The 16,406-nt window shown below is 37.2% G+C and overlaps 1 long non-coding RNA gene across 1 annotated transcript in view; it reads right to left on the bottom strand.

Annotated features, from left to right (window-relative positions):
- The window catches only part of LOC141571710 (uncharacterized), a 286,203-nt gene that overhangs the window by 107,853 nt on the left and 161,944 nt on the right, over window positions 1-16,406 (bottom strand). Inside the window, exon 3 of the long non-coding RNA XR_012496744.1 lies at window positions 12,136-12,265. This is a non-coding gene — a long non-coding RNA (uncharacterized LOC141571710). The remainder of the gene's footprint in view (window positions 1-12,135; window positions 12,266-16,406) is intronic.

The raw sequence follows: 16,406 nt of genomic DNA, 5'->3' as shown, positions 1-16,406 counted from the left end.
GCTATTTTGTTTTCCTATATTATTTTAAGCCACATATTAGATGGATGAACTTGAATTCAGGACATTGATTTCCACTTCTTTAACCTACCAAGTTTGGATCATTAAAGAAAACTCTTTGGAGGCCCTAGCGTGAAAGAAGACAATTGTTACATTTTCTATATCGAGGCTTCCAGAAACTTGAATGCCAAAGATGACTTCACCCCATGTCAGGGTCAGGGTACCTTCTGGAAGGCTGCAATTTCACCTTTCTAAATTCTGTTAGCACACAGCACCAAATGTTCTCTTCTCATAATCAAAATACCACGGGTCCCAAATATCATTAAGACCACCCATCTTTTTTCTTTTTTTTTTTTTTTTTAATTAAATTTATTGGGGTGACAATTGTTAGTAAAATTACATAGATTTCAGGTGTACAATTCTGTATTACATCATCTATAAATCCCATTGTGTGTTCATCACCCAGAGTCAGTTCTCCTTCCATCACCATATATTCGATCCCCCTTACCCTCATCTCCCACCCCCCACCCCCCGTCCCCGTTACCAACTGGCAACCACTAAACTATTGTCTGTGTCTATGAGTTTCTGTTTCTCATTTGTTTGTCTTGTTCTTTTGTTGTTTTTGGTTTATATACCACATATCAGTGAAATCACATGGTTCTCTGCTTTTTCTGTCTGACTTGTTTCGCTCAGCATTACTCTCTCAAGATCCATCCATGTTGTCACAAATGTTCCTATATCATCTTTTCTTACTGCTGAATAGTATTCCATTGTGTATATATACCACAACTTCTTTATCCATTCATCTATCGAAGGACATTTTGGTTGTTTCCATGTCTTGGCCACCGTAAACAAAGCTGCAATGAACATTGGAGCACACGTGTCTTTATCTCTAAATGTTTTCAGATTTTTGGGTAGATACCCAGGAGAGGGATTGCTGGGTCATATGGCAATTCTATTCGTAATTCTTTGAGGAACCTCCACACTGCCTTCCATAACGGCTTCACCAGTCTGCATTCCCACCAACAGTGTATGAGGGTTCCTTTTTCTCCACAGCCTCTCCAACATTTGTTATTATTTGTCTTGTTGATGATAGCCATTCTGGCTGGGGTGAGGTGATATCTCATTGTGGTTTTGATTTGCATTTCTCTGATGATTAGTGATGTTGAGCATGTTTTCATATGTCTATTTGCCATTTGTATGTCCTCTTTGGAGAAATGTCTCTTCAAGTCCTCTGCCCATTTTTGAATTGGGTTGTTTTTTGTTGTTGTTGAGTTGCATGAGTTCCTTGTATATTCTGGATACTAGCCCCTTATCGGAGGCACTGTTTGCAAAAATCTTCTCCCATTCAGTTGGTGGCCTCTTTATTTTGTCAATGGTTTCTTTTGCTGTGCAGAAGCTTTTAAGTTTCATATAGTCCCATTCGTTTATTTTAGCTTTTACTTCCATTGCCTTTGGAGTCAAGTTCATAAAATGCTCTTTGAACCCAAGGTCCATAAGTTTAGTACCTATGTTTTCTTCTATGCAGTTTATTGTGTCAGGTCTTATGCTTAAGTCTTTGATCCATTTTGAATTAATTTTGGTACATAGTGAAAAATAGCAGTCCAGTTTCATTCTTTTGCACGTGGTTATCCAATTCTCCCAGCACCATTTATAGAAGAGGTTGTCTTTCCTCCATTGTATATTTTGGCTTCTTTGTCAAAAATTATCTGTCCATATTTATGTGGTTTTATTTATGGGTTCTCAATTCTATTCCATTGGTCTATGTGTCTGTTTTTCTGCCAATACCATGCTGTTTTGATTATTGTAGCCCTGTAGTACAAGCCAAAGTCAGGAAGTGTGATACCTCCATTATTGTTCTTTTTCCTTAAGATTGCTTTGGCTATTCGGGGTCTTTTGTGGTTCCAAACAAATCTGATGATTTTTTGTTCTATTTCTTTAAAATATGCCATTGGGATTTTGATGGGGATTGCATTGAATCTGTATATTGCTTTGGGTAATATGGCCATTTTAACTATGTTGATTCTTCCAATCCATGAGCACGGAATGTCTTTCCATTTCTTTGTGTCTTCTTCAATTTCTTTCAAAAATGTCTTATAGTTTTCAGCATATAGGTCTTTCACATCCTTGGTTAAGTTTATTCCTAGGTATTTTATTCTTTTTGCTGCAATTGCAAAAGGAATTGTTTTTTGTATTTCATTTCTGAGATTTCATTGTTAGTATATAGGAAGGCAATGGACTTTTGTGCGTTGATTTTGTAGCCGGCAACTTTACTGTATTCGTTGATTGTTTCTAATAGCTTTTTGGTGGAGTCTTTAGGGTTTTCTATATATAGCATCATGTCATCTGCAAAGAGTGATAATTTAACTTCTTCATTCCCAATTTGGATGCCTTTTATTTCTTTCTCTTGCCTGATTGCTCTGGCAAGGACTTCCAACACTATGTTGAAAAGCAGAGGTGATAGGGGACATCCCTGTCGTGTTCCTGAACGTAGAGCAAAGGGCTTCAGTTTTTCTCCATTAATTATGAGATTAGCAGAGGGCTTGTCATATATGGCCCTTATTGTGTTAAGGTATTTTCCTTCTCTACCCATTTTATTAAGTGTTTTAATCATAAATGGATGTTGTATCTTGTCAAATGCTTTTTCTGCATCAATTGATATAATCATATGATTTTTGTCCTTTATTTTGTTTATGTGATGTATCACATTGATGGATTTTCGTATGTTGAACCATCCTTGTGCCCCGGGGATGAACCCCACTTGGTCGTGATGAATAATCTTTTTAATGCATTGTTGTATTCGATTTGCTAGAATTTTATTTAGTATTTTTGTATCGGTATTCATCAGAGATATTGGTCTGTAATTTTCTTTTTTTGTGCTGTCCTTACCAGGTTTTGGTATCAAGGTAATGTTGGCCTCATAAAATGAGTTATGGAGTACTGTCTCTTCTTCAATTTTTTGGAAGAGTTTGTGCAGAATTGGTATTAGATCCTCTTTGAAGGTTTGGTAGAATTCACTAGTGAAACCATCTGGTCCCGGCCTTTTGCTTTTGGGAAGGTTTTGGATGACTGATTCAATTTCGTTACTGGTGATCGGTTTGTTTAGATTTTCCAGTTCTTCAAGGTTCAGCCTTGGAAGGCTATATGTTTCTAAGAACTTGTCCATTTCTTCTAGGTTGTTGAATTTGGTGGCATATAGTCCTTCATAGTATTCTTGGATGATCCTTTGTATTTCTGTGGTGTCCGTGATAACTTCCCCTTTTACGTTTCTGATTTTGTTAATCAGTGTCTTCTCTCTTTTATCTTAGTAAGTCTAGCCAAGGGTTTGTCAATTTTGTTAATCTTTTCAAAGAACCAGCTCTTTGTCATATTAATTTTTCTATTGTCTTTTTGTTCTCTATTTCATTTAGTTCTGCTCTAATTTTTGTTATTTCCTTTCTTCTGCTGACCTTGGGTTTTACTTGTTCTTCTTTTTCTAGTTCTTTAAGGTGTAACATGAGGTTATTTATTTGGGAGTTTTCTTGTTTCTTGAGATAGGCCTGTAATGAGATAAATTTCCCTCTTAAAACTGCTTTCGCTGCATCCCAAAAATTTTGGTAGGATGTATTTTCATTGTCATTTGTTTCTATGTATCTTTTGATCTCTCCTCTAATTTCTTCTTTGACCCAGTCCTTCTTTAAAAGTATGTTGTTTAATCTCCATGTATTTGTGTTTTTCCGCTTTCTTTTTACAGTTGATATCCAATTTCAAAGCCTTGTGATCAGAGAATATGCATGGTATGATTTCAATCTTCTTAAATTTGTTGAGACTGATTTTATGTCCCAATATATGGTCTATCCTTGAGAATGTTCCATGTACACTAGAAAAGAATGTATAGTCTGATGTTTTAGGATGAAGTGCTCTATAAATGTCAATTATGTCCATTTCATCTAATGTGTCATTTAGGGCTACTATTTCGTTATTTATTTTCTGTTTGGATGATCTATCCATAGCTGTCAATGATGTATTTAAGTCCCCTAGTATAATTGTGTTTTGGTCAATTTCTCCCTTTAGTTCTGTTAGTAGTTGCTTGGTGTATTTGTGCTCCCTGATTGGGGGCATAAATATTGATGACTGTTATGTCTTCTTGTTGTACAGTCCCTTCACCATTATGAAATGTCCATCTTTGTCTCTTGTTATCTTTTTCACCTTGAAGTCTGTTTCATCTGATATCATTATGGCTACACCTGATTTTCTCTGGGTACCATTTGCTTGGAGTGTCAATTTCCACCCTTTCACTTTGAGTCTATGCTTGTCCTTGTAGCTGAGATGTGTCTCTTGGAGACAGCATATGGTTGGGTTTAGTTTTTTGATCCAATCTGCTACTCTGTGCCTTTTTATTGGTGAGTTCAGTCCATTTACATTTAGGGTGATTATTGATATGTGAGGATTTCCTGTCATTCTATCCTTAGTTTTCTGGTAAGGCTGTGTCTCCATTGTTTCTTTGCCTTTTTGTTGTTGTCTATTATTTCTGTGTGGTGGTATTCTATGATGTTTCCCTCTGTTTCTTCTTTTATTTCAGTATATATTTCAATTCTGGATTTATTTTGAGTGGTTACCCTTAAGTTTATGTAAAAGAAAGTTTGATATTTAGAGTATTCCATTTTCTTCAGCACGCTTACTTTCTCCATTCCCATATTCGGTTCAGGCCTTTACTCTCCCCCTTTTTGAGTTTTGGTTGCCACAAATTGTCCCTGTTGATGGTGGTCGAATAGCCTCCTTTAGTATTTCTTGTAGTGCAGGTCGTGTATTAGAAAATTCCCTCAGCTTCTGTATGTCTGGAAAGGTCTTTATTCCTCCTTCATATCTAAAGGATATCTTTGCTGGATATATTATTCTTGGCTCATGGTTTCTCTCTTTCAATAGTTTGAATATTTGGTTCCACTCCCTCCTGGCTTGTAGAGTTTCTGCTGAAAAATCTGATGATAATCTAATGGGCTTTCCTTTGTAAGTTACCGTCTTCTTTTCCCTGGCTGCCTTGAGGATTCTTTCTTTGTCGTTGATTTTAGACAGCTTCAATACAATGTGCCTTGGAGAAGGTCTGTTGGGATTGAGGTAACTAGGTGTTCTATTTGCTTCTTGGATTCGAGGGTCCAGTTCTGTCCACAAATTTGGGAAGTTCTCATCGACAATTTGTTTGAATATATTCTCTGTTCCTTCTCTCTTTCTTCTCCTTCTGGTATGCCCATTATTCTTATATTGCTCTTTCTGATGGAGTCAGAAAGTTCTTGTAGAGTTCTTTCATTTCTTTTAAGTCTCAAGTCTCTTTCTTCTTCAATTTGTGTCATTTCCAGGTTTCTATCTTCGATGTCACTGATTCTTTGCTCCATCTGGTCAACTCTACTACCTAAGCTGGTTATTTCATTCTTAATTTCTTCTATTGAGTTCTTAATCTCCAGAAATTCTATTTGGTTCTTGTTTAAGATTTCAATCTCTTTCGTAAAATGCTCATGCTGTTCTTTGATTGAGTTTCTGAGTTCCTTTAACTGCCTATCTGTGTTTTCTTGTATCTCGTTGAGTTTTTCAGAACTGCAATCTTGAATTCTCTGTCATTTAAGTCACGTATTTCTGTATCTTTAAGTGCCTTCTCTGGAGATTTTTCACTTTCTTTCTGAGCTATCTTGTTGCCTTGGTTATTCATGGTGATTACTGGTTTACTATTTCTCTTCCTAGACATCTACAGGAGTGACTTCTGCAACAGGTTGATAGAAAGCGGTCTTTCTTTTGTTTGCCAGTACTTGTTGGTAGAATGTTTTATTATTTCTCCAACTGCAACTTATTTTTCTTCTCCCACACAGTAGTGCTATGTTTTCTCTGCACTATTCCAACTTCTCACGCAAAGGGGGGATTCCCTGGGAGACGGGCTTCTCCTCTGTTAATAGTTCGTCTAGGTCACAGGGCGCAGTGTCCCGGTGGGTATGTGGAGAGCTTTTGATGTTCGAAAGCTCTTCCAGCTGCTGATTCAGAGCCCGTATATTTCAGCAGTTCTGTTTACTCCTGCAGGGATCCGCCCAGATAGGTGGGGTCAGGGGCGGGGTGAGTTGTGAGAGGTGGCCCAGAGCAATGGCGGCGACCACGACCACAGCCGATCCTGCTTCCACAGCTCTCTCCCCTTTGCTGGAACTAGTTGGGCTGTGAATTTGTGTTTGCGGTCCACAGATCTCAAAACAGCAAATTTTCTGTTGTTTTGGTCTGACACTGCTACTGTTTTGCTTCTAGCACCGGGCAGGTGGGGGCGGGGCGAATTCTGGGAGGGGAGGGAGGGGGCGGCTAGTCTCAGTGCCTAAGGCTCCGGTCTCTGCTCGGCAGTGCGGGCTTAAACCACCGTTTTCAGCCTTTTTCCCTCAGTCTTTTCTCCGAGGTCTCTGCCGTGAGCGTTGGGTTCAGCTGTGGTATATGCTGCCCCCTCAGCCCTGTGGAGCCCTGGCGGAACCCTAGCAGTCCGAGTTCCTCCCTCTCCCGCAGCTGCGGTAGCTCCGGGAAGCAGTGAGCTCGGCGCACTGAGCTGGGTCTGCGTCCCGCGCCCGCGCGGTTCCGTCTCCGCGCGCTTCTCCCTTTCCTCCTCCCTCCACTCGCGCGAATCTCCCACCTGTAGGTGATTTCAGTCGGTAGTGGGCCTCTTCATGTTGCCTGTCTGCTGTGCAGGGAGTCCTTTGTGGAGTTTTTGTTGTTCGATTCTTTGTAAATTCCCGGGGAGCTTTACAGAGGCTCACCTCACGCCGCCATTTTTCCGGAAGTCCCCATCTTTTTTCATTAACAAGAAGGGATAATATCTCTATTACAGACGTAGAAACACACCAATATTAATTTTCCCTTCACAGAATTACTGATCCAATGCCTGGATTTTTTGCTGATTTTCCTCTCACTTTTCAACTTAGATTACCTTCTTCCTGAAACTCTTTTTTCCCCACTGACGTAGTGCAGAGAAGTGAGCTTATGGTCATAGTAATAAAAACATTGCCCCTCACCAAAGCCGAGCTGATAAGTATTGACTATGATGCTCCCCAACCCCAGTTCTATTTCTTACTGCCATGTTTCTGTTTGTCTCCTCCAGGTTTATTCTCTATGCTAAACCCACTGTCGGGCTTCTCTTTTTTGCTTCTTATCACAGCTTTAATATAGGTTCCATAAACATTGCACCCTTAAATAACAGACACTTAACTTTTTTTGGAATAGGGACTCCACATATCTGAGAGCCATCTAGCACTGCCCAGAATAGAGGTATTTGCTGCCTCTTGATGGTTGGTACCAGGTTTATACTAAAAAAAAACATAAAGCAAGGAATCCAAGGCTTCCAAGGGACATGAATCCCCTTGTAAGTCTGGAGGAGCATCCAGGTGGGAACACGAAAAACTGAGATGTCCTAAAAGCTTTTCTGGTTTAATTGGGAGGGAAAAACATGCAGAGAGAACATTACAAAACCAACCACATGTCAAAAGCTAAAGTCTAAGGTTCCCCACCTTTACACCAGTCTTTTGGGATATGAGCTTTCTGCTTCTGAAGCTTCCTCGCCAGATAATCCTGACCTGGATCCCAGGCGTCAAGACCCTTCTTGCTTCTACACCTGTGTATCCCTACCTCCTTCCACTTGGAGAGCTACCCCATCCCTTGTAGGCTGGGCACACTCCTTTTTCCCACTTCAAATTCAGTTCTGTGCTTCCTTTAGTGAGGCTTCCTTATTTACCAAGTAGTTCTGAAACACATTTTACCATTTATCTCTTGTTCCAGTTATATCCATGGGGCAGACAGTGCCTTTTTCTCCAGCCCTTAGCTGTGGAGCCTGATCTCTACTAGATGCTTAATATGGGTTCGGTGCTTGACCAGCCAGGAGCACAACAGAGTAATTAAGTTCTGTGTTCTGCTATTAGACAAACATGAGTTCACATCCGACCCTGGTATTTACTACCCAGGTGACCTTACAAAATGTCAGTAAGATTCAGTGTTCTCTTCTATAAAGTAAATATAGTATCTATTAGAGGATTGCTGCTGTGATTAAAAAGTGATATGGAAAGGAATGCAGAAGCACTTGGAAAATGGTAGTAATTAATATTGTCATTATTATTTAAAATAGCTTAAGTATAATAGAGTAAAATGTCATATATCTATGTTGAGAATGTAATAAAAGGAAAAAGGATGGGTCAGATATAAGTAAACCACAGCAAGAGTTTCTGGCGGAAGGGAATTATAAAATGCGAAGGTGTAATGCAAATGAAAGTCATAAAAGGGAGGAAAAAAAAAATACCAGAGGCAGAAATAGTGATACCAGAAGCAAATAAATAACATTGAAGTATATTGAAGGACATGACAAAATAATGATGCTGAGAAATAACGGTGGGAGATGCTGAACAGCAGGCCGTTGCCAAGATGGGACATGGACCCCAGTGAAAGCTCTTTGGTCATAAAATAAAGTGAGTCTTGAAGATTATTCCCGCAGTTGCTATAGAATCTCATGAAGCAGGAAGGGATTTGACATAAGAAAGAAGAGAAGACATAAGAAAGACTGCAGTAATTCAGAAACTCCATGTGATACCACAGGGCTGTCCCTTACAAATGCTAATGAGCTAATGCTAAATGAGTTCACTCTGGTAATTTTTTTGTGGAGTGTTATTAACACTTGCAGAGGAAAAGCCACTTATTGACTGAAGTTGAAGCAACCAGAAAAACAGCTTTACTTGAGAATGCCTAGAAGTGAGTTAATGGCCAATCCCAAAGGGGAGAAGAGTAAGCACTTTGCAAGCATTTGCTGATCAAGACTTTTGCTTGTGTGCGCTCCTGCACATCAAAGAGGACTTCCCGCTGGGTATGCTTACCCGTCTGAGTAAGTCCTTGAATTTAAGAATAGGAGAAGTTCCTGCACGGGAAGAATTTTGAATAGTCAGAAGTTGCATTCAGACCAATAGATGACTGTTCTTCCTCTTAGAAACTGATGCAGCTGGAGTGTTATTAATCAAGCACAAATACTGCCCACTTGGAGAACGGTGACCTTCACTCAGTGGTTGTAAAATTGGTAGGTATCAGAATTCAAATGCGAAGTGCCTTATAGTTGTCCTGAAAGATTGGGATCCAAGGGTCAAAAGTCCCTGCACCCAGAGGTCAAGTCACCAAGGTCAGGATACCCAGGATGAGGTCACAAAGGTCAGAATGCCCTGCCAACAATACTGACCAGAGTGTGGAACTGGAAGAAACCCATGGGTGAGGGTGTAGCAAGAGAAGATCAGTAGGCTTATCTACCAGGTTTAAGAAATGTGGGCCATGGAATATGGCAAAATTAAATGTGTTTGGAAAAACAATACTTTTAAGCTTAAGCTGGATTAATAAGAATTTGATATATCTCAGAGCAGTAAAAGTGTGCTTGTCTCCAACTGAGGGCCAAAGTGTCAATTTTATGGTTTGTGTCATATAGTCATAACTTAGCCCTCTAGTGTCATTTTCTCTGTGTTGTATTTAGAAGTGATTATATTCTTTAGAAGTTGGATCTGAAAAGTGATGATATTAAGAACCAAGTGCCAGCAGTTTCCTAGCATTGTGTTCCGTGTACTTGCAGAGACCAAAATGAGGCATTAACTACTTTAAGGTATTATCTTTATGCATAAAATGCATTTTAACAGTTTTGGGCTAAAGTTTTCACTACTTCTACCTTTCTTGCAAAACTATTTAGTGGAAAAAAATAAAGTATCTTAGTGTTAGGTCTATTTTACTTTATTTCATATTTTTATTCTGAAAGTTGCAGTTCCAATAGGTTTGAAAAAGACAATAATTTGTAATCACTCATTAACAAAATAGCCAAGTGGAGGTTTGCAATAAAAATTATTAGACATATTCTACATTTTTTCTTTTAAAATACGCTAGTCAAAGATAGCTATTATTATGAAAATCTTACATTTTAGAATGCTTTTTAATTCACAGAACATTTTAATATATAGTATTCTATTTGATGTCCACTGGACACAATATACAATATACAAATAATCAAGTTAATTGTAAAATATTTTTGGTATTAAATGGCACTTGGACAATATAAAGACAACGAACCGTATTTCCATTTTTGGCATGTGATGTCAATTAGCTCTAATAAGATCATATATTTCATCCCTTATGCACTGTATCAAAAATAATATAACACAATATCATTAAAGTGTTATCATCTTTAGCTCTTTTCTCCTCGGAAGGTAACAGGAACCACACAGAATATTGCAAATTTGCATAATACAGACTGGTAGCATAAATATTGGGAATGAATTGTTTTTCCTTTTTTAAGATATACTGCTGTAGGATTAATGACTATATATCTCAGCTTTAGTAAGATCCAATTTTCTCCTCTAAATTAAATAGTCACTCCCAAGATTTAGACTTTTATTTTATAAAACGATTCCCTTAAAAATACGCATGTATTGCCAAGATTGTAAAATAACAAAAATATGTGGCTATAGACACAATTGTTACCTTATAATGACCTGATGTTCTATTAACCACTGTCTTCAAACTGTACATTCTTATTTGTATGTGATTTCCAGTGTGATATATTGACCAATAAACGTTGCATGTGAGGATTAAGTTAATATATCATCATGAAGAGAAACATTTATATTTGTAAGGGCAAATTAATACTTAATCAGAGAGTCCTAAAGATGATGTTCTTATTGTGGCAGCCCTTTCTCCAAATGACTTGAAAGAGTCCTAAAACCTGGGCTGTTATCCTAAGAAACATGTTTAAAATACTTTTCTTTAGCCAGACTCTGAGGGTTTTTTGGAGGGAAACCAAACATTTCATATGTACCTTTGTTTTGTTTCAAAAGCTTCTTTGGGGTCGGATGTCTCCACTTAAAATGCTTAATTCACTTGGGATAATATGCCACCAAACCATTCATCATACAGATTATGCTATTTAACCCAAATTAATAAAAAGATTTAAAATCTTATCATTTACTAAAAATTTATGGAATTTTTTTTCAGTTTTAGAGAAAGGAATGTATAAATACATTCAATGGTCCCCTAAACTCATATTTAATCTTGCGTAATTTAAATTATTTCATCTTCTTAAAATAAATTCTCAACTCTTCAGTGATAAATTCCCAACTCTTTAACAACGTGAATCTTATCAACCTGTAAAATCCCAATTCAGAGCCCATTTCCTTTGGAAAGTCTTATCTAACTACTCAATTTTATTTAAAACATAGCACATATCACCTATATTAATCATATTTCACCACTTTATGTATGTATCATATGTGTTAGTCATGCTTCCCCACCTAGAACAGAGAAGAGAAACTTCCAAAATGCAGGGCACAACTGGTGTTCAAAAAAACGCTTGTTCATTTGAAAAATAGTGTTTGAAGTCATTTTCTCCCAGACGTTACTATTGCTAGTTAATTCTATTGGCCATTAGTAAAGGTCTTTCTCTCTAATATTAACTAATTTTCACCTTCATGAGAATTTTGGTCTCATTTCTATAAAAGTTAACAATTCAGAAGAAGTATGAGGTAAATCAATAACTTCAATTTACTGTGTTTTATGAAATCTTTTAGTCTCGCCTCCATTCCTTTTAGGGACTTACTATGGAAGGAGATGTTACAGCACATTCTCGACCCAATCGTTAAAGTATTACCTCTATACTAAAAGTGCCTGGGTTCAAATTCTGACCCCACCAACGTGAGCAAGTCATTTACACTTTCTAAAGCCCATTTCCTGTATCTATAAAGTAGACAACACAGTATATCTCATTACTATATATGAGGATTAAATAAGATAATATTTACAAAATGCATGGCCCATAATAAGCACTCAGTGAATATTAACTATTATTTTGTTACTACTTTACTTATAACTAGTCCTTCCCCAATTCCCCATCTAAGGACTTAAAAAAAGAAAAGTACAGCCTATCCAAATAAAACTGGGAGAAAATGTTTTAGGTATCTCAGACTCTTCACTCACCTTAACCCAGTGTGAAAACTGGATCATGGCATAGTTTATCAGACCAAAGATCAGACTTACATATGCCAACTTATCTTATTCCTCACCTTGCCCCTCTTTTCTAGTAGAACCCTTTTCTGATATTTTGCTCATTCTGGTTTAATTTACTAACAGAGATAAATCACTTACATATGGATGATCCCCGCCATTCCCCTCCTTCTGCTTGCTGAAGAGGATTTGCTATTTTGCTCCTGGTTTCTTCCCATCCCCTGCCATCTGGATGACAATCTTCTTTTGCCATCTTATTTCTTCTGAACTGCTGTGATGCAAATTCCAAAAGAAAGTGCTGGGAATACGAAGCAAACATACAAACCAAACAGTTCTCAGACTGGGTCAAGAAAAAGAGCTCTCAGGGGATTTTGAAAATGAGAAGCATGGGAGCAACTGCAGTGTGTGAAACTAGAACAGATAAGGATTTAAGAGCAAACGCTGTGGACTTGTATTCTCTTTGTGGCATTCTGGTAGAAATAGAGTAGTGACGTTTAATTATCTTGAAATAACTTTTTGGTTTCTGAGTTTTTCTTTAACTATGGTACATTCTGAGACTGGACCACATGGCTCATGGCTTTATAACTATTACCCAAGTTAAGTACATGACTAAAATTTCTTATAAAGTGTGGGAAGAAAATTTGAGGACACAAATAGTTGTAGTAGTGTAATAAGACAGTTCATATTACTCAAGTTGGCTAAATAGCTTTAAGCCCTGGGCTCCACCAAGCAGCTATCAATGAATCCATTGAACTAGCCTTAAACAGCTGTATTCATTGAGTCACATTACTTATTTGCATTTTTAATTTTTCCTACAAATTTAAAAATACTTGGTATTTCTCTTCCTTACTGTACATTTTAGCCCAGATGTTTCTACTTCTCTGTCTTCAGGATGATCTTTAAATTCATAAGCACTTTTAGGAAAGTAGTATTTTTCTATAGCAATCATTATTTTGAGTCTTAAGAATGAATGAATGGTTTCTAAGAAACAAACACAGAGTATAGATGCCTTATTATCTTAAGAGAATTCTAGACTGGACTTATTCCTCTTTCTTTTCTGGTGCTTTCTCCACAAATCCTATTTATCATCCTCAAAACAAATCTGCTGAAGGGAAGTAGAATGTGCCACCCCAAAATATGCCATGGACATAACGATTATTTTGAGCTGAAGACAATTGAGGAAAAATAAAAGGACACAAAGAAAGCTCTGTGTCTTCCCCTCTTTGTCTAAAAGCAGGACATAAATTATTAAAGGCGTCTCCCCTTCCCTCTCTATCAGGAAGGACGGAAGTTAATCACCAGAGACAACTCTAGACCATATCAGTCCAGAGATGGCACCAGAGATGCAAACCTATGGAACAAATTTTACTAACTAGACCTTATCTTCCATTAATTCCCCCATATAAATACTTTCTCACAATTTCTGCCCCCCTAGAAACTCCCAGTCCTTTTCTTTTGTCGTATTATTTCTCTAAAAATGTATTGTTCTTTTGTTAAGATGTCATATAAGCCCAAGTTCTAACTACTTGTCATCACTCAGTGCCCCCAAGTGTATGCAGGATGTATATGTACATAAACTTCTGTTTGTTCTTATCTTGTTAATCTGTCTTTTATTAGTCTAATTTACAAGGCTTCAGCCAATGAACCTAAGATAGGTAGAGGGAAACAGTTTTTCTCCCCTACGTTGCTATGCTTATGCTTCAAAACCTTTGTTGGTTTCTTAATACCTATGGAATAAAAATCTCATCTCCACAGATGGCCCTTCCCAACGGAGCCTCAGTTGGTTTCTTCAACTACTCCTTTCCCACATTTTCTGTACTGGGCTACACAAAACTCTTCCCTACTGTCAGAAGACACTTTACCCAAGAACTGGGGAGGAGATACTCATATATGTAATGTTTCCTCTTTCTAGAATATTCTTCCCTGGGAAAACTTATACAACTAATTAAGCATTTCTTTACCCAATTCAAGTGTTACCTCTAAGTTGTGGCCTTTCAACTTCTCCAGGTAGTACTAGTATTCCTGGAGTAATAATTTTATTTTGCTTCCTTTAACCATGACAAAAAACAAAGACAAAATTCTTATTAACCTCATTTTACAAATAAAAAATTGGGGATATAGCCTATACAGGACTTCTCTGAAGGCAGAACTGTTGCTTCTTCACTGTGTTCCTATAAATGTCTATTCATCCCTTTATTGTAGTCCTTAGCAGGAGTATTGAAAATATTTGTCTCAATGTGACTCCTCTGCAGTTCTAACTGGATTTCTTTCTGAGGCTAAGGCTCCTATACTCCCAGGACTTGGTATGGTTCTTGGTATTAAAATATTTCCTGAGTAAGTGAAGTAATCAATGAATAAAAAATTTCAAATGTAAGGAAAGGGAGCATTTACCAGACTTTGTGCTAGATTCTACAAATCTCATTCAGAATTATTTAGTGAGAATTATCAAAATTCCCTATTTTTAGCAAACTTATTTATATTACATAAAATATAAGACAAATTTATAACACTTCAATCAAATAAAGTAAATCTTTTAAACTTTCAGGAATCAGGTGCTGCCTGAAGACTTATTATGCCAATTGTTGAAGATGCATTTCTTACGTGTTAATAAAGAAAAAAATTACTGGAACCCAACTCAGAATCAGAGCAAAGGAGTTAAGCACAGCCAATTTGTTCTCATTACACAGATGTAAACCCAGCAGTCTCTGCATTTCTTTTATTCATGCACTTGGCAGTAAGAGTCTCCCTGTTCTGTTGTGCGCTCTGTTTAATTTTAGTCTCTTTTGGTTGCAAGTAGCAGTCTAGCTCAACCCAGATTAAGGAAGAAAATAAATTTCATTATAAGAATTCAAGAGAGTCTCAGAAACCATACACTTCTAAAGAAATAGGAATCAGTAATAAAAGCTGTTAAGAATCTAGGCAGACTGTCTGTCTGTCTGTCTGTCTGTCTATCTATCTATCATCACCTATCCATCCATCTATCTATCTCTCTGTCTCTCTTTGTCTCTCTGTGTGTATGGTCTCTTGTCTTTCTGATTCTCTGTACCTGTTTTCATCATTCCTATCTGTCGTTTCTCTGTTTCTCTTTCTACATGGTAGGAGGTGGGCAGCTTATCCAGGGACAATTTACATGTTGCACATAACTAACCATGTTTAGAGACTAAATAGATGACTCTCAGTTTCTTAGAGAGAGAATATTGGCTCAGAGTGGTGAGCTATCCACTCTGGAATGATTAATAACAGTCAAAGTGGCAAAGGTCTTGCAATTAAAACAAACAAAAAAAGATAGGTAGGGGCAAATTTCTCAGAGAAAGAGGATCAGTGTCAATTGAACAGATATCCCAATAATTGTCCATTCAATTACAAATTTTTATCCAAATATTGTTTTACATAGAAACCAGTTAGAGTGCTTGTATATTATTATTTCAACAGATATTCAAAATACACAATAATGAGAAGAGTCAATTTCTCAATGAGTTTGTAGTAGATTCAACCTTAAAAACGTAGACCACTATTTTCTAGTTACTATAAAATGATTAGTGATGACTGAATCCACACCTTTTCTGGTTGTTATATAGTTTTCTCCATTTTCCCAATTAGACTGATGTTTTCCATAAAATATAACTACAACTAAAGAAAATCTGCAGAGGCAATGTCTTTTCTTATTACATTATAATTATGTTTGTGTCATAACAGATTGGCTAAATGAAAGGGACATACTCAAATCACTGCAGGACGAAATTAGCAAATTGAATAGTTTTGGTGTGCTTACAGAATAACTGATTGAACCATGTAACCTCGAGAGAGGCAGAAACATCAAATAGGAAAAACCTTTGATCTGAGGATGTTACTGAATATGGATGAAAGGGTAGGGCAGACAATGCTCACTCAAATTCTTCCCTAATGCTGCCTACTTCAAAATAATTAACCTCTAACCTTTAAAGACAGAAATAACTATTATATTCAACTTTGTTTATTAATATAAATAAATTTGTAAAAATAAAATCAGTATCAAATAATTGTAAAGTTTCTAGTTTTCTTAAGACAAACAAGCCCTCAAAATTGGCTGACCAAAATTCCTGTAACTAGGTAATAAACTTTGTGTACACATTCATTTTGTTTTTCTCCCAAAATTCCATTAAAATAACAGAAAGTGTGTTTGAAAGAGAATAAACTGGTAACAGTATTGCAAAAGAAGTGATGGAGGATAAGAGGGGTGGCCTGAGAAGACAATGAAAGCAGATGGGGATGACATGGGTGTTCACTCCTAGGATGGAGGAAGCCACACATTCGACAGGATGTATGTTCACTGAAGAATGCTATAGTTCAGGGAGCACCCTTCCTGTAGATGAATATATGGAGAAAGTCTAAGCTAAGAATCAGCAGATTAGAGAGAAGGAATGGGCTGTGGA

Source organism: Rhinolophus sinicus, linkage group LG01, assembly GCF_036562045.2.
Source record: "Rhinolophus sinicus isolate RSC01 linkage group LG01, ASM3656204v1, whole genome shotgun sequence".
NCBI classification, from domain to species: domain Eukaryota; kingdom Metazoa; phylum Chordata; class Mammalia; order Chiroptera; family Rhinolophidae; genus Rhinolophus; species Rhinolophus sinicus.
The sequence above is the reverse complement of the archived record's forward strand: the minus strand, read 5'-3'. Positions and strand labels throughout refer to the sequence as shown.